Genomic DNA, 19257 nt, shown 5'->3' with positions numbered 1-19257 from the left:
CAGTTCTTTTGACCAACTGGGCAACAGACACCACCACATCAATAACAATCTTCCAACATGGGAAAATATTATAGAAAATTATTAATAGCTCATGCTTACAAGTATTCACTATCTTGAACCAGGGAAAATGACATATTTATGGCTATAGCATATATGCAAACTAAAAGAGTATTACAAATTATAATCATTGACATGATTAGACAAGCTACAATGCGAAACATTCTTACAGAGGTAGTATCGTTATCAAACCTCCACTAACCTAGAATGAGATTTCTCTAATTGAATGCAGCAAATTTTAAGAGCTATCTGTATCATCCAGAAATAAATCAGCTACAATTCTTCATAATCCTAATCTTAAATGCTGACATATTGAATGTGTATCATGTGATCCACTTGAGTTTGCAAACCACTATGATACTTTAAAACTATGAATGTTGAAGGTTGTCACAAACATGACTATTGTATCAAAGGTTAGAGTCATAATACTTGTCCATTGCCACACCCCACTGATTCTTCCTCCCGTACATCTGATTTAGTCAAGGAGAGTAACCCCTCTATAGTTTATGTTGCTACAGGTCATTTGTGTGTCAGAACTGTTTGTACTTACATTCTTACTTCTCTGGACAAGCTCAAGAAGTGGGCCTATTTGAAACTTATGAGGTTCAACAAGGTCAAGTGCAAGGTCCTGCACCTGCGCTGTGGCAACCCTCAGTATCAATACAGGTTGGGGGATGAAGAGATTGAAGCAGCCCTGCTGAGGACTTGGGGCTACTGGTGGATGAAAAGCTGGATCTGTCAATGTGTGCTAAACTAAAAGAGGGTAGATTCAGACTAGCTGCCAGGAAGAAATTTTTTAAAATTAGGGTGGTGAAACACTGGAACAGGTTGCCCAGACAGTTGGTAGATGCCCCACCCCTGGTAACAATTCAAGGTCACGTTGGGTGGGGTTCTGAGGAACCTGATCTAGTTGAAGATGTCCCTGCTCCTGCAGGGAGGTTGGACTAGATGACCTTTAAAGAACCATTCCAACCCAAACCATTCCATGATTCTACAATTATTTTAATTTCAGGAAAATTCAATCAATGGTTGCTTATCTCAACAGCTCTCTTGCAATATCTCAGTGCTATATACATGTGGTTATGGATTTTATAACCATTTATAACCCTGCTTGAACAGTACAGCTTTGCTAAGCTGTACTCTCATCTTTACCATTCTTTATACCCTATTTTGTGCTTTCTCAATACTTTCCCTAATGCTCTCAGAAATGTCTCTAGTTAGGCATCCTTGATGTAAGCTTCTTTAAACTGTAAATGGATAATGTCCAGTCCCTTGTTGATGAATTTGAGAGTTGTGAAATTAACAAAAGGCTGACTGAAGACAGGAGGATTCTGTCCTGCCAGTAATAATTTTAAGCAAAGTATGTACGCCTGTACATGCATGTTCCTGTATTTTTTCTATCAAAGAGTCTGAATTTATAAATGACATGATCCGTGACTGTGAATTGGGATCTTACCCTGTCTGTTTGCTACTGTCAGACTAAGAAACCCCAGATGTGTCTCCATCCTTTGAACCAAATCATCCATTCCCCAAACCAGTTTCATTTATTGTGACTCTTAAGTATACATGGGGCTCTTGGCCACACTTAACAGCACTTCAGGGCTCCCTCACGAATGGAACTTTCTCAATGTTGTAACAGGAAGTCATTGTCATGTCAGGATACATTTGCAAAGCTCTACTTCAAGAAAAGTAGCCATTTGATTTGCTAAGGCAGGCTGGGCTTCAGCTGTTCACCTCGTTTTCGTTGTTAAATAAGTTAACTTCTCCTCTGACAAATTAAGTAATCTTTGTTACTAGTGTTTCCCATTTTCTTGTCAGTCTGAAGCTGTGACTGACTCTTGGAAGTCTATGCTTGAATGATATACTGAACTGATTCACTAGGATTTGATGACACTGTATTTTCACCAGGAAGTCTACAGATGCCTTTACTGTTTTCTTTCCTATGATTAAGGGCTTACACAGTTTCACCTGAAAATTTCTGGTATGGCTTTCTGAATTTCCTCGTGTTCCAACTCCATCTAGATCATGCATATTTCATTCTTAATTAGAAAATGCTCTCCATGGCAGTCAAGAAACTTGCTGCTTCTCGTCTACGTATCCCGGCATTTAACACTAATAGTTCAGAAGATGACACTTATCTGTGGTCTGGCAATTGCTGAACAACAGTCCTGACTACCTGCAGGTTTTCCATCAACTGCCCTCTCAGGTATTCTCTCTCAGCCTACTGGAAGCCAAAAGCTGGGAGGACACAGGACAGTCTATCAGGACCGTGTGAAGAACTTGTAACCAGTGCTTTTTTTCAGCTGGGATTTTTGAAGTGTTCCCCTACCCTGTTTTTTGTTTCCCTGTTCCATAAATGAAAAAAAGGATATGTTTTTAATGGAACCCTTTATGTTTTGCAGGAAATACTCCTTCTCCATCCCAGTAACATTGCCTCTCTTGCAACAAGAAAACAATTTAGTGCAAAATGCCGTCTTTTGCTTTTCTTTCAGACAGCCTCTATTACTTATGCTTTGCCTCGTCAGATGAAATGCTAGCCAGCCTTCTGGTACCTGCACACTTGGGCTTCTCTGTACAAACAAGACCACCTATGCTTCCCCAGATCACCTACACACTGAGGGTTGGAAGATGACCCGGGACACCGCAGAAACCCACTGGAAAGTGCTGGGCACCAGGAAAACCCGCAGAGCAGCAGCCATGGCCCTGGGCCCCAGGTAGGCCGCGGCCCCAAGGCCTGCCCGGGGAGGAGCCGCTGCTGGTGAGCGGCACCGCCACCACTGACCGCGGCGGCCCGCCCGTGAGGCGGCGCTGGGCGCGCTGCGGAGCGGAGCGGGCGGGCAGGCAGGCGGGGCGAGGGCCGCCCGCCACCTCAGGGCCGGGCGGGCCGTGTTTCGAGGAGGCCTGGCACTCGGCGACCCGCCGGAAGGCTCCAGGAGCGGCCCGCGGCGCCGCCGTGATGGTGGGTAGCGGGCAGGGCGAAGCGGCGGCAGGCGAGCGGCGGGCAGCGGCCGCGGGCGCGCAGGCGCGCTGCGATCGGCGACGGCGGGCGGGACAGGGAAAGCGCTTCCTCCGCTCCTGTCGCAGTTTGGGAGCCGCAGTGCGCCTGCGTGCCGGCGGGAGGGGGCTGGGCGGGGGAGGAGGGCGGGGCCCGGCCCTGTGTTTTGAACGGCTCGATGCGGGTGGCTCACTATTTGGCAGGAAGGTGAGGAGGCCTCTATCCTGGCGGTGGAGTTCGCGTAGGGCAAGGGGGATCCAAATGTGGCAGAGGCGAGCAGGAGGCAGCGGCGGCGGAGGGGGGCAAACGAGACAAGGGGAGCGGCCGTCCCCGCTGCCACCGCAGAGGAGCTGAGCGGCCTGGCCAGGCAGAGAGCCGCGGCTGCAGCGCTGGCACCCCTGGGCCGCCCGCCTGGTACCCCCGGACGCCCGTCCCGCCGGCAGGTGAGCGAACGGGGAAGGCGGGGGGGGAGGGGAGGGAAGCGGGGGGGGGGGGGGGGGCGAGCGCAGCCCGTCGCGCCGCCCTTGGCCTGGCCCGGCCCAGTACCTGGCAGAGCCAGAGGGAGTCGCTGTGGGGGGAGCCGGAGCTCCCAGCCCAGCCTCGCCTCGCCTCCCCTCCCCCGGGGCTGACATGTATCCACCCGCGGCGTCCCGTCCCGTCCCCGCGTCCCCTCCTCTGCCGTGGTCCGGCGCCCCTCCGGTACCACCTCCGGCCCCCGCCTCGGCGGCGCGCCCGGAAGACGCAGGAGGCGGGCGGCAGCGGTGCCGCAGGGGCCCTGGGCTCGTGTTGCCGTGTCTGCCTCCCTTCCCCCGCAGCGCCCTGGCTGCCTGGCACCCCCCACCTTTCCGGGCTCCGGTGGGCTGCCGCCCTTCCCTGGCACGGGTCCCGCTGCACATCCACCCTCCGCACCCTGCCGGAGCGCGGGGGTCGGGGCCGCCCCGCCCCCCCCGCCTCTGCGGCGCTATTGTATGTGGGCTGGGGCCCGCCGAGGGGCTGCCGGCAGATAAGCATCCCCCTCGGCAGCGCACGCCAGGGGAGGCGGAGGGGGGGGGAGCGTGCCCCGGGCCCCCGCGGGGAAGCAGGGCGAAGGGGGCGTGAGTGCGGCGGGGCCGGAGCGGGCCGGGCCGCGCCGCGGCAGCCGTAGGGGGAGCCGCCGCCCCGGGCTGGCAGCGGCGGGGCTGCGGGCTGCGCTGCCGCGGTGCGAGGCGGCCCGAGTGCGCGTGTGTGTGCGTGAGTGTGTGCGCGCTCCGCTCGGGCTGCGCTGGGATCCTTTGTCTGCTGCTGCCGCCTTCTCCTCCTCCCTCCCTCCCTTCCCTCTCTCTGTGCCTGCCTCTCCTCCCTCCTCGCCTTCTTCTCTCCCTCCCTTCGTTCCCCGCGCTCCCAGACTCCAAGCGCTGCTGCAGCTGCAGGTTTGTAAATACTGGACCAACACACACACAACATGGCTGACGCTCGCCCTGCTCCTCCACCAGGGTCTCCGCCTTCTCCCTCTGCCTCCGCCGCTTAGCTTTTCCTCTGTTTAGGCTTTTGTTTCTTCCCCCTCCCCCCTCATCTCCCATCCAAAAAAAAAGAGGAAAAACAATTCACCCTTCTTATTGCGCGCATGGCGGGATTTCAAGGGTAAGGATCCTCGCTTTGGAGGCTTTCTCCTTTCGTTTTGCTGTTTACAACAAAATGAAACCTAAAATCAAAGGGGATTTCGGAACCTGGCAAGGCCTGGCGTGAGGGAGGAAGGGAGGGAAGGGGGGGGGGGGGGGGGGGAACTGGGTGAGCCCCGCTGAGAGAGGCTTGATTGGAATGTGCGTATTTTTTTCTCTTTTTGGGTGGGGGGAGTGCTGGCAGAGATGAATACTGTGTTACACTTGCGGAATGATCCAGGGCCGTTTTCTTTCATTTGAGGACGTAGTTCGGTATAAGGTGTCAACTCAGCACAGTCACATTAGAAAGACCTGAACTAGTTATGTCAGAATAGGCATTGTGTAGGTAAAAACCGTAGCATAGGCTTTTTTGATTTCTTGGCATTCCCTGTACCTCCTTGTCCGTATCTTAAGCAGCTTGGAAATTGTGGGATAAAAACTGGAATTAACACTTGACAGGTCTTTGTGTTGCTAGTTTTCTGTCACATTAATTTGCCCTTGTGATGACAATAGCATAAACCGAAGCATTTCCTTTTTGCTTAAAAGGAGAGCTGAAGGTTTTTTTTAAAAAAAGACATGGCATTGTGAACTTAAGTGAGCTCCCAAACTAAAACAAGACAGCATGCTTCTGACCTCTGCTAACACAAGGCAATTGCTCAGTTCAGTACCCCCCACCTCAGTTATTCAGAGCACCCTCTTCTGGCTTTGATGAATATGGCTTATTTTTTTGCTTGTTTATGATGTAAAACCAAAATAACATTTGAAGGTACATTGTTGAGGGTATCTAAAGTGATCTGCTGCGGAACAGATTTATATATAGGTTGGAAGTTAAGGGTGAATGCTGAAGGAGCAAAGACATGATGCTTTATGTTGCTTTCTAGACATGTTACTTAATTCATAGTACATGTTTAATTTTTCAAAGATTGAATAAAGGCCGTGTCTTTAAATATAATCATATACACATAAATAGCCCTGGCTTCTGTTAATATCTGAGCGCAGCCCTGAAGTAACAAATGTCCTAGCTCTGTCGTCTTTGTCTACTTTGCTTTGGAAGCTTCTAGTGGAGGAGCACTGGCATGGCATTACAGCTTTTACTGAGACAGGAATAAAAACTCCACTTTCATGCTGGAATTAAGTATCATATATCAATACTTTTTTCTGCTACTTTTTTCATCCCCGTTAAAAAGCGTTGATTAATTGGAGGTGAGGAGAAAATAATTTATAATAATAAGCTTACAGCAACATTAAGACTTGAGTGGAGTCATCCAAGTTACAAGATCATTTTGGAATGTGTACCTACGTCATGGCTTCTGAGCCAACTGTACTACTTCTAGATGGAAAAGTCCGAGCAAAAGCCTGTAACTTGAGTAGATCCCTGCAACAGTCACTTTTTTTTAACATTTAACAACCTGAAGGCAATATTGGTAAAGCTAGAATAGTTTACCAGTTGTAGCTAATTAGTCATTCATTACGATAGACACCAAATGTTGAAATTTATGTTGTCCTTAAGTGTGAAATGTACTGAGGTATGCAGCTTCTCTCTCAGAATAGGCCTTTGGATACTTAAGCTGATTCTTAGGCTGAAAAGCAAAATAATAGACTATCCGCAACACATCCGTTTAAATAATGGATCACTTAAAAATAGTCGCATTTGTTAACTCTGGTACATTGTAGTTTTGTTGCTAGAACTGAATTTTATTCTGTAAAATTCAGCTCTACTTCATTAACTTTGTGAAGTTTTTTGCCAGTAGCATCTTTGCTATAGCTTGCAATTGGGTTCTTCTCCATAACACCTAGATTTTGGTCTTGGTTGTGTTGGTTTGGTCAAAAATCAGTATTATGGGCCTTCATATCCCATGAATAGCTGACCTAGTTTAAGAACTTGCCTTGTGTCTTTGGTATCACTAAGTGAAGACACTAGAGTGTTTTTGTCATTGTGGGTAAAACTAGGTAGTGTTTGACCAAATTAAAACCCTGCTACTAGTAAAATCTAATTTTCCAAAACTGTTTACTTTTTCCTATTGGGAGGTGAGACTGACAAAGAAGACAACTGCAAGAAAGGCAGTCTCAGTGATCAGCTTGCTGGACAGTGTTAAAATTAACTGATTTCTTTTAACAAAAAATACTTTTCAATGCACCTTTGATCAATAAAATCATGACTCGGTGTAGTTCTAAATATTTATGAAATTACCAATTAAAATAAAAGGTCCGAAGGGTAATAAACACTTCTAGTTCCTCTTATTCTTCAATACTCTTCGTTTATTTTCTTAGTCTGACTAGTGTTCTTCCATTGACTTATTACGCTGTATCTCTCCTTGCTATCTGCTGCAAAGCTGCACTCTTTGACATGTTCAGATCTGTGAACATATAGCTGATGCAACAGCTGTTTTAAAGTGGTTTTTAATGTAGTGCATAATTTGCTTAATGTTTGACAAATGAAAGATTTTTCAATAAGATTCTGTTTTCTGAAGAAAACAAGCAGCCATTTTTTTTTTCTCTTTTTAGAATGAAGGTTGTTGCTGTAAACTCTTCATGCTTTCATTTTGGTTTCCCATGCTTCCGTTCCTTTCTTTCCCCAGGTATTGGAAAGATCAAACTTAACTTCTTAATGGTATGGCATGAGAGTATGTTTTTGCAGATGGCTAGAACTGACTCAGCAAAGTGGTTTAAAAAACATCTTTCAAAAGCTGTTCACTGAAGCTGAACGAAGGGAGAAAATCACTATTATGGAAATTTATTTCCTGTTGTGTGGTTAGATAGCTTGTTTCTCTCTGAGATTTTTTTTTTTATTATTTGTTGGTTTTATCGTTTCCCTTCTCTTACTGCTCTCCAGAGTTCAGTGGCTTTATGGTTGGAAGGTGAGTGCTGATCCTTCTGGACACTGGTTTTCCTAATAAGTACTTTCTGCATATCAAGATGTGCCCCACTTCCTATCCAGATACTACTTAGGTGTCAGCATACCATGTGACTTAAAAGAATGAGGAATTAGAACTTCCTTGTATAAATGTGCAGACTGGGTCCTTCCACATCTCTATGACATGGATAAATGTTGAGTTCATTGAAACAGCATAGCTACCTGATTGCTGTTTATCTATGGACAGTTGATTGTAGAGATGAAGTGTCTCATCACGGATCCATTTCAAGCAATAGTGAAATATTGTAATTAAAACTTCCTGCTTTCATCGTGTGTGGGGGTTGCAGTTAAGTTTCCATTGTAGTGTAAAATGTGTATTTGCTGATGGCATGTGGAATTCGGGAGACGGATTGATTTGGCTATCAGATTGTGGAGAATGGTTCTACAAATCCAACTTAACCTTTATAGGTTTCTTTCCTGTAATATATATTGTGAAACTGCAGTAAATCTATGCTATATGTTTGACTTGCTTGGAAACTTTCTTGAAACAGGTCCACAAAATGCTGAAATGTATAGAAATTGTCATCATTACTTGTGGTGACTGCTAGCCTTAATTACTATGTAATCATATTCTAATTTTGCAGTTACTGCAAAGCGGTTCAGGTATTGTTGAGATCTGCTTGGTGTTGAGATCTGCTTGCAGAATAGGGGTTACTGGGAGTATACTGTAAGCACTTAACAAGTAGGTTTTTGTAGTCTTCTTGGTAAGACTATAAAGCTTATAAATCCTCAAGAGCTGATTAGCTCTCGGTTGTCCTGTTTGCTTGAGTTTTGTTTGCTTGCTTGCTGGGTGGGTTTGTTTGTTATTAAATGTTACCGTTGAATATTCCGATACAGTATTCAAGGTCTGCACCTACAGGTACTGGTGAGAGCAGTTACTTATATCAAGAGCAGTTCTGTGGATTTCAATCGTTTAGTAAGTACTTAACTTACACAGAATGACTGCTGAGCTTTAGAACTCTGGCTCCGTATGTTAGTTTGAACAAAATGGAGTTGTATCATTTTAGGTACTCCTTTGCAGTTCTCCATGAGTTTTCCAGCTGTTATCACATTCCTGATTACGATGGCCTTGCACAAGGAGAACACTAGTATCATGGTGACGAACTGTTGAGTCCACTTGCTGTCTTTGAAATCATCGCTTTGTTTTCACTTCACCACTTCTGGCCCAGCTGTATGCAAGTCCTAGTCTGTGACTGCATTGGGTCTGGTAGTCCCTTTCTAACGGTGCCAGCTACTTCAGCAGAAGGGCCTTAGGCAGCTGCAGTGATTGAACCTTTCTTGAGGGGCTGGTAGTGTGTGGTAACCTAATTGTCCTTTAATGCTGGTTTCAGGATGTTTGTTTTAGTGTCAGAGTGTTGGGGAACCTGTCTGGTGAAGTCGTAAGACTGCTTTTATGCACAAGTTTGGAATGAAAGTACTCTAATAAAATCTGTTGCCTGCTTTAATGTCACTGGTGGGTCTTCCATCCTTTCGTTTTCAGAGAGTCTTTCTAATTGTTCAGAGGTAGTCTTGAATCCTGAGATCCTGATCTTGGCAAATAATTATTTAACTTTGGGAGTAGCCTATTAAGATGACAGTTCCCTCTGAATGTGTACCTTAGAGGCTTTTTATTCCTAACCATTGTGTTGCTTTTTCTCTCTTAGATTCTTGTTGGAGCAGAACAATTAGTAAGTGAATACAGGGAATGTTTGTATGTTTTATCTGTTTTACAACCTAGTTAACAGAGCAATAAAGTGTAACATTACCTGGAAATTTAATGGCCACCACTGATGCGGCTTCTTAAAATGATACCACTCTACCCAGATGTGGTGAGTCCTATATAAAATCAGTAATTTTTTTCCAATTATGTTCTTCAACTTGTTCTAAAGCATAGTAAGCTGTTCTGGCTGGTCTGTGCCATCTTGTTGAAGTCCATACAATTTCACCTATACAGACTTGAATTTTACTCCCTTTCAAAAAAAAAAAAAAACCCCAAACAACCCAACTTTTTTTCCCTGTGAACTTGTATTAATCCAATTTAAATGTAAAAATTAACTTTACTGGATCATAGTGTCTTAGCCCAGGTGAGTAAGAACTAAAAGATTTATTAGATGATAGATTTCTGGTCTGGTATTTATTAAAATAAAATATTTCTGTTGCAAAACTCATTTTCCCAATTTAGTATTTATGTTCCTTATACAGAATTCTTCCCTAGTATTCAAAACAAGGGTAGCTTAAGTCTGGTGTATAATCTTGGGTTTGCTGTTGTGATTTTTAAATATCAAAATTTCCAGCTTTCTGTATTCAATGAAAATGTTGAGAGTCAAGTAGCATAGGAGAAGGCATGTTCTAGAATTGTTCCTTGCTGACATTGCTGTTTTCTTGATAACCTTTATCCAAATGCCTTGACAAAAAATGTCTGCTAAAATTCAGTAAAGTGCTTTCTAGTATGCAGAGGTTAAGTACTTACTATATATGGATAAGTACTGTGTCTGTTCTTCAAGTCTGGAACTTCTCTGATCTTCAGCTTGAACTGTAAAAATGTCTGCAGATTAGACTGTCTTTATTCAATTTTCTAGGAATGATAAAAATAAATAAAAATAACACTTGGAGAATGTAGGTTGTGATACTTGTATAACTACACTTGGAAGACAGTTGGCTATGTCTGTATGATTCTGGACAATTCTTTGCCTGTCCTGTTTCATAACCATGTGTGGTTTAGGCAATGATCTGAACATCAAAGTGAAATCAGAATGGGAGCAAGTATATTAGAGATTAATTTACTACTTCCTTCTCCAAACCTTCTAGTTGCAGAAAGCTAAGCATTTATTAAATGGATATAATTACTTCTTTCTTCATTAATCCTCTTCAGAAGTTCTTTGTCTTAATGGTGAAAGATCACACACAAATTCATTAACGGTTGTTTTATTGTCAGTGGAACTGGTTTTGGAAGATATGATCAGCCAAAATCCATGCTTTGACGAGAGCATATGAAAAGAAAAAGCTTAACAGTAAATTCTGCCTTTCATGTGACTTCATAGACATTGAACTCTTAAAGTGCTTTTCGGGTTAAGGAATATGCAGATTTTTTTATGTACTTGGAAACCATAGATTGTTGGGTACTCATGGTTGACATCACATTGGTAGCAGGAGGGAGTACTCAACAGTGGCTGTCTAAGCACTCATAGCTGCTGGAGGGAGGAAGAAAAGGCTTCTCTAGCAGTGAATAAAGATAAAATCTCTTTTAGTCCCTAGACTGCAAGTGTACACCTCAGGTGAATTCCTTCTGTCTTCTGCACCCCCCATTTTTTTTTTAGTAAAAGTATACTTTACATTAATGTTAGGTGCCAGCCATAAGACAGAGAGGGCAGGCGGACTGTCTTCTGGTTCGTGGGCTCTCCTAACTGTTCAAGTTGGGGGGAGATTCATTCCTACCCTCACTTACACTTGTGGTTTGTTTGCAGAGACATGAGACAAATTTATGTTATATCACTAGGGACATGTGGCTGTATTAATAATGGATGAAAAGTACATTTTCAAATAGGAGTGTCTTGCTGTGACCTTGGTGGGGCACCAGGAGTGAAGGAAGCACTGCATCACAGGTCCTTTTAAGCTATATGCTTGAAGAACAGAATTTATATGGATTAATTTGAGGGTGAGGTGGGTTGTTTTGTTTTTCCCCATATATATAAAATTAATTGAAGGCAGAAAAGGGAAGAGAGTGTGAGACTTTGCTATGAATAAACATCCTAATTTTCAGTCAGGCTTGTAACCACATTTCTGAAAGATTTATACTTGGGCTGGGGTGGCATAAGGTTAAATTTGAAGTAGCAATCAGCATAAAAGGCAGAGGAATGGTTATCTGTTCTCATGTCTGCTCTGTTTATCTGTAGGACAGACTCCTAGAAAACTTCACCCACTTTTATGGGAAAGGATATCCTGCCTTCTGAGATCCTGTTTTCATTGGAAGATCCCTCATTCTTTTCCCTTTTTGAATTTCTGTTTCTCCCCTTCTGCTTCTCGGTTGAATAGACTCAACCTTGTTTTGAGTACTATGGGACAATTTAGTCCTGTCTGCAAATAAGTGTGTGCATTTCCAAAAGGAAGAAGGGATGCGGGTTTTTTGGGAGGCCACTTTTTGTTGTTACTGATACCTAGACTGATGCAGAATCTCAGGAAACACAATAAAGTGTTTATATTGGTGAATCTAGTTCAGGTTAGATATAAAGCTTTCTGGAGAGAAAATTACGTTACAGAACTAGAAACAGAAAAGATTACATCTTGCTGCTGAAAGTTCTCACTCTTACTGTTATCTCCAGTCTGGGTTCTTCACCCCGTGTGCAAGAGCTGACCTACACACAGAGCAGACCAATTTCTTTATTGCGTATCTGTGCAGAGATGGGTGCTGGGTGGTAAATCCACAAAGCTAGCACACCTCTTAACACATGGTAAAACATTTTATTCCCTTTGAGTAATTGTTTATAATTACATGTAGTCACACTTAATTCTCACTAGCTCAGCCTCATCTCCATTTAAAGGTACAGTATTCTTTTTACCACCCACTTTTTGTGGGGAGAGGGCTTTCTTTGCTTGAGGGTGGATTTTCTAGTATGCTAATTAGGATGATTCACACATAGTGCCAGAAATTTTCTGTTTAGTCTCATTAACCATTTGGCTCTCCTTTTTATTTTTATTGTTACTTCCTAGAGTGGAGGGAGAATGAATAGACACCATAAATACATGATATATTGTTAACTACTTGTAAGGATTAACTAGCATCCTTTATTTTTAAAATTCTTCCTTGTTTTTTCTTTATACTTTTTTTCCTCTTTTTATTTTTAAACTAAGTAATTCTTGTGTCAATATGAAACAATGGCTTCTCATCTGATCACAAGAAATGGCCCCAAAACAGAAAACTGACCTTCCTGAGTTGTTCTTCACCTGGATTCTTCCATTAGCAAAGCAAAAGAAAAGGAGATAAGGATGGAGTGCTGAATAAGAGTAGGGATGCATTGCATGTTATTTGTAAGGGTTGATTAACATTCTTCATTTTTCAAATTCTTGCTTGTCTTTCATTATAGATACTTAGATGTGTCTTTTTTTAAAGTAAATAATTCTTGTATCACTATCTTGATAGATTTACTTTCTCATTTCCATTCAAGCTGCATGCATAGTGCAGTAATTTCAAAGCACGGGTTTTGATCAGAGCTTACTACCAAAGTCTAAGAAAAGAGAGCATGTTTGCTGCGGTACGAGCAAGGTATGGTGGGGAACAAGTGATTCCAAGGTGGTCCTTATTCTTAAAGTGTTGGCTTCCCTCTTGCCATCATTTTATCACACTTTTGTGCTGCTATAGAGAAAAAGGAGTGTTCTAAAATTTTCAAATATATTTAAGCTATGCAGGTGATCTCTTAAAGTAACTTTTTTTTTCACAGCCCAGTAAATAACTCTTCAGAGAAACTTGGAACAGTTCTTCAGCCTTTTAAGTACTTCAAGATCTTCTAATTTGTTTCATGACTATGTGAATACCATACCAGTTTCAGAACTAGTACTTTGTGTATTTTTCTTACGTGTTTTAAAAAGCACCAGCAGTATGAAGATCGGTCAGTTCTGATGTCTGCACTGCTTTAAGGCAGTCAACTGGTTTCACAGCTTGATTTTTCTTTCCTGATTGTCCTGCCTCTCCCCACACACCCCTCCCCAGCTTATGCACAGTGTGTTGTGCTTCCCACCAAAAGTCTGAAAGATCTGTGTGTAAGCAAAGAAAATACCATTTAATGTCACAATGCTGATGGCTCTTATGTTTCTTAGAAAAAAGTAAGATCAACAGTTCAGTAAGTTACCATTGTCCCTACTGACGAATCCAGTGTTGACTGTGGTACTTAATACTATTACGAATCCTTGATACCTTTTCTCTAGTGCTATATGACTCTTCAAGTAACAATTTTTCTTTTAAAGTGCTGGTTTTCCAGTGATCCTCCAAATTTATCAAAAGCATTGTAGTTAGCTGTAGCTAAAACTCATAATACAATGCTGAATTTTGTTTTCAGTGCCTTGCTGTTACTGTGTATTACAACTTTGGCATCTGTTGCAGCTATTCACCATTTAAGCTGATAATCTGTTTAGGCTGAGATTCATATTAACATCGTAGACAGTCAGTGAATATTCTACAGGTGATCTGGAAAAAAGGAAAAGCACATTATTGCTTAGTAGCCACAGCAAGAGACTTGCATTTTTAGTAGTGATTCGCATTTCCAGTGTAAACAGTTACTTGAATACATGTATGAAAACTGCTTTAATCTAAGCTAAAATGGCTGAAGGTGAATAAAATAGTTAAGACTAATTCAGTTCACGACTGATTGCTCAGCTTTCTCAAGACACAGATTAAAGGCAAGAAATAGCTTTCCCTGAGCCCTCTTTTTGATGTTTTTTTTTCCTGATTGTTGTGAAGATAGGATGAAAATCACTCCTGATTTTAAGTTGTCTAATGACTTCTATAAGCTTTTCTAAAAATAAAATGTGTAAGGACGTTTCTTCTGTTTTCTGAGTAGAGCTTGGAGTCTCTGAATCGGTGTGATTGTGCTTCAGTTTGCAGAACGTTACTGTTTACTCTTTCATTGCAGTAATTACTACCAATACTATTTGTCCATTTTTTTGTGGCTGGAGGAGGCCATAGTTTACCCAATAACTTCACTCTAATTCCTGTCCATTTTTTTGTGGCTGGAGGAGGCCATAGTTTACCCAATAACTTCACTCTAATTCCTCCCCCTACTCCCAGCTGATATAAGAAACACAACTACATTTTTATCGGGCTGAAGGCAGTCAGTATCTGTGTCCAACAGAGATCCAAGTTAATACCTCTGATTCATTAAACACTGTCGTGATTGTGGTTACTATGGTGTTGATTATGGGAGAGGTTTAGGCATGTGTGTCTCAAATCTGTAAATGAATGCTCTCATAGTGCAGCTTGTGATGGTTTTGGCTGTTCACAGAGCAAGTGTGGATAACTGTTTTCTAACCTGATCTCTCAGCATTTTGTGGCCTTGATTTTTTTGCTTTTAAGTGCTGAGTTACTACTTATTTGTCAATATCCTTACTGGTTACTTAAAATGAGGTTCATAGCAAATTTTGGCTTTCTGATCAATTCTGTGAATAATAGCTTGTCCTAACAAGAATTTTGAATGCACATGCATTTTTTTTCTGCTTTTAAACTGGTAGGTGGTATGTGCTCCAGCACATAAGTATTGCTGTGTAATTGGCTTGTGCTCTCCCCCAAATTGGTGGCCTGCCACTGCTCATCTTAAAGACAAATAATGAATGTTATGAATAAGTTACAGAACAGCTGAAGAAATTGGATGTTGACTGTAAGAATCAATGATTATTAAAGCATGAACTGTCGCCTCTGAATGCAGGAAACAAAGTATGTTTGTGGGCCTTCATGAATAAAGTTGTAGAAGCCTGCTGAATTAGAGAGAAAAAAGTGTTTCAAGTATGTCAGCAAAATATTTGCTCTTGCAAAACTGATGTCACAAATTCTGAAGTTTGGCTTAGGAAAATATTTTAATTGCACTTATTTTCAATTTTGTGTTGCACTGGCATCTTCTCGATGTGCTCTAGGCTCTAAGGTCTCAGAACACATGTCCAAGAATAATTTGTTACTAGTGATTTAAAAAGCTTGAAAGTGGTCTGTGAAACGGCAGATTCCCCCCCCCCCCCCCCCCCAAACATGTTGTGAAACTTAAAGTCCATCAATGTGAAAGGTGTATATAGCAGCATTACTAGACTGAATCGTTGAGAACTGGCTGTTGTACACTTAAAATAGCACTTGGAAAGATCAGCCAGCCTCCTGAAGAGGTGTGAACCCAAGGGTGTGATTTGCTGTGATTAATTAACGTAACAGTCTTAGCTAAGTGCAGTAAGTTACCACTTCATTACCTTCTAACGGCAAGGTTAGGTATGTTTGCCCTGGGCTTGCTCTTCCAGAATGTCTGGGTGATCCTTCTGACTTTGGAGAAACGTTTCTCAGACTAACACAATAGCAATTAAGTCTAGTCTTCAAACAAAGGCTGATGACCTAAGTATACCCTATGAGGAGACACTTAAGCAGAGAACAGAGAACCTTATTTTTTCAAATAGACATTCCCTCTGGCTTCCAGGGACCTGTCTTTGTAACTGTTACCAAACCAAACTGAGCGACCTTGCTTACAATTATGATAAACTATTAGGTCAGCTCCCATCTGTAAGAGCATAAGTGAGGACAAAATACTTGCATTACAAAACTTAAAGTTCACTTGCATTTACTGTAGAAATAGCAAGCATAGGGCTTGTACAGTGTTATAAATTGAGACCACAATGGATCATAATCCAATTAAAATTTTATTAATTATAGCAAGTAGAATATGAGCAAAGACAGCGCTGGACGGCAGGGGAGTCTGCGCGCCAACTGCCGTACTGAGCAGTTCAAACAGTCCCTTTTTATACATCTTTACTTCCGTGTTCATGAAGTAGTGGAGGTACTCTGCGCATGCTTCAGTTGTTGTTAGGGGGTCGTTTTCTGCCTCCTGGTGGTCGTTGAGGCCGAAGTAAGAAGTCTTCCTCCTTTGTCCTATAGTTGACCCCTCACTCATATGTCCTTATATAGGGTTGTTTGTCCTGTTTCTGTCGGTTCCTGGACATCTGGCGGTTATCTTATCTTGCACAAGCGGTATCTGGTTTAGTTTGTGTAAGCGATTGCGGTTATCCTATCTTACACAAAAAAAACCAGTGTGTCTGTTTTTAATACCAAATTGCAAATCCAATTTTTTGTATTCTTGTGTTCAATTTTTGGTATGTATTTTTTGGACTAATATGGGAAACAAGGAATTTTTCAAAGGGCAAGCATATGGCAAAATGTCATTGTGTCTCTTAGCCAACTATTACCAGATCTAGTTGTGACCTTGCTAAGAAGTGAGGCAGATCAAATAAGAAACTTACATTTAAATCAGTCTAATATTAGACAAATGCTCAATACCTAGCTTTATGGTTGATAAACCCTAAAAAACAAACTAAATCTGCAAAGCTTTCTGGACTATATCTTTATAGAGAACTTAAGCTTTCTTTTGTTTTCTGAGTTAATGTTATTTATGTATTCTTAAAGTGGCAGGCCTATAGTTGTCCTTTACCTCTTAAGCCTGGAGGGAATTTTAGTAAACTATTAGTGTGAGCCTAAACTTCAAACCTGTAATTGAAAAGAGATTTTTTTTCCTTACTGGATTCTAGTGATGTCATGTGTATGTAATTTCCCACTCCCAACCATTTTTACCTCAGGATTTTCATTTTTCTTTAATTTGTCACTTTGGTTTTGTCAGTGCCTTTCTTCTTTTCTTTTTTTTTTTTTTTTTTTTTTTTTTTCCCCCACCCCCCCTGTGTGTGTTCATGACAAGCTTTTCTCCCTTTCAGGCAAAATCATATGCCTATAGTTAATTGTAACAATCATCTGATGTGTTGATAGCTTGTCTGGCTTACTGAAAGTGTAGTGTTACCACTGTGCTTATTTCTAATCAGCCATCATGACTTGAGGTTTAGCATGTAAAGATTAGTGCTCATTGGATGTTAAATACCATAACCACTGATGTACAGTTGCATTAGTGGTGGGCTTTAGGCCTCTCCTGGTCTTTTTGCTTTCCCTGAAGAACTCCAGGAACATACAGAGCAGCACATAATTAAACGTAATGAAGAAGGCTTTGATCAGATGTTCCCAAACTGTTTCTGGTTGATTCAAAGACCCAAACAATGCAAGAAGCCTTGATCTGTGAACTGCTGTGCTAGGTCAGCCAAGATGATAATCTCTTGCAGATGCACCTGTCTGTTCATCGAGGGAAGATTCAGAACTTCAAAAACCTCTGGACAGAGGTGAGCTAATTCCTGCACAACAGTACTGGTCTGAATGATGTATCCTCTGATGGAACTTCTTTCTTGGATGAAAAACAAAGCATGTAAAAATACACCTTTCTTCTGATGAAAGCAAAGTTAATCATCCCCTTTCCATCTTTTTTAATTCTGCAAGTGGAAAAACTAGTTGGCCTCTGGTTAGCTTATTGGGTAGCGGGGGGGGGGGGGGGGGGGAGTCAGTTTTGTGTATCTGTACTTCCAGTGCTATTGCAAAGGTCACTTGGTGGATCATGTACACATGTAGGTGTGACAGAGGCTGCAAGTTCAGAGAACTGTATTCTGGTTATACCCAACACAAAACAAAGTATAAAAGTGGGGGTTTTGTATTGCTTTCACTTTAGTGACTTCTATCCCTGACAGATAAATAAGGCTGCAAGCTGAAAGATTGTTGTGGAGCTGTGCTAGAATACTCTGTGGACAATCAAAGGTTCACAGATTTTACTGAAGTGTATTTCTGTTTATTTCCACAATTTTCTGCCATTGTGAAGGATCGTTCTTCTATTAGTTTGGAGTTCTTCTCTGAACAGTTTAAACAGCAATGTCAGTCACTAATGGGTTGGAATGATGCAAATTTGTTTACAGTTGTTTGTAGGGATTTCTTTCTGTTGAGCTAACATTAGCTTCCAGTAACTGTTTGTAGGTCTTTTTCCACTTTTTAGGAAACTGATTTAAAAACCTGGTAGTGTATTGTTGCACATCTTTGGATTGTTCTGGTCATTAGAGCTAATAAGCAATGCTTCATTGCTGCCTGAGGATGAGAGCTGTCCAGTCAGTCACTGCTGTTAAAAGCTTGTGAGGGCAAGATGGAGGAGTTCTTGCTGTTGAAGTTCATTCACACACACATCTTCTCTGTGTTCATGATGCAAGTATTGAGGTATGCTTACGGACACTTGTAACATGTGGTGAGTTTTCAGGTGTCTTTGTATACCAGATTGCCTGTCTGGAAATCTGTCACTATCTCATCAGTATTTACTCATGGGGTTTGCCTTTTTTTTTTTAAATTATGGTAATTTTGTGCCATAAGGATCTGTAACAATGTTTACAAGAGTTTTTGTGAATTTTGAGAAAGAAAATGTGTAATCTCTTAGAACAGAAATGTTTTTCTTCAGTATAGTGAAGTATTGTGAGGGCATTTTATCAGACCAGAGACTAATTTCATCAATCAGCTCACTATCTTAAGATCAAAACATTGCTTAATTTAACCTACTTATGGAATCTCTAAGTATGATAGATAAATTCTAGGTGTGCACTGAGAGGTTCATTTTGTTAGGAAGGTTATTTTCTTCAGCTGTAGAAGATTATTGTAGATGTAACTTGTTACATGGTTTCCGGGGGAGTTCTGATAAACCACCTATAGCATGTCCTTGTATTAGTTTACATTCGAGTTCCATTAGTGATTTCAAAGATAAAATGGAAGCACGTTAACAAAATTCAAGAGAAGAATTGTAGGCATCATACTTTAAAAATAAAAATGGAAAGTACAGAGGAATAGTAAATAGAAAACACAAGATGGAAAATATGCTTTAGCTGCAATGAATTTAACCTACTGTCAAGAAAACAGCTTGAAATAGATGATCATTTTGAGGAATTTTTAAAGGCCTATTTCCCCAAGATGCGACTTTACTATACATGTTAGAGAGGGAAAGCACTCATCTATCTGAAGCCTTCAGTATACAGATTTCCCAAATATTCCTGAATTATTCTGTAGACTAATAATGTAGACATTTTTAGGAAAACTGTTGCTT

The 19257-nt window shown here is 41.7% G+C and overlaps 1 protein-coding gene across 1 annotated transcript in view; it reads left to right on the top strand.

Moving 5' to 3' along the window:
* Positions 1–2866: 2866 nt before the first annotated feature.
* The window catches only part of SPIN1 (spindlin 1), a gene marked incomplete in the record, with an annotated part of 50005 nt that continues 33614 nt past the window's right edge, over positions 2867–19257 (top strand). The window contains 2 exon segments of the mRNA XM_055790796.1: positions 2867–3016; positions 3256–3495.

This window comes from Falco peregrinus, chromosome Z, assembly GCF_023634155.1.
Source record: "Falco peregrinus isolate bFalPer1 chromosome Z, bFalPer1.pri, whole genome shotgun sequence".
Lineage (NCBI taxonomy): Eukaryota > Metazoa > Chordata > Aves > Falconiformes > Falconidae > Falco > Falco peregrinus.
The sequence above is the reverse complement of the archived record's forward strand: the minus strand, read 5'-3'. Positions and strand labels throughout refer to the sequence as shown.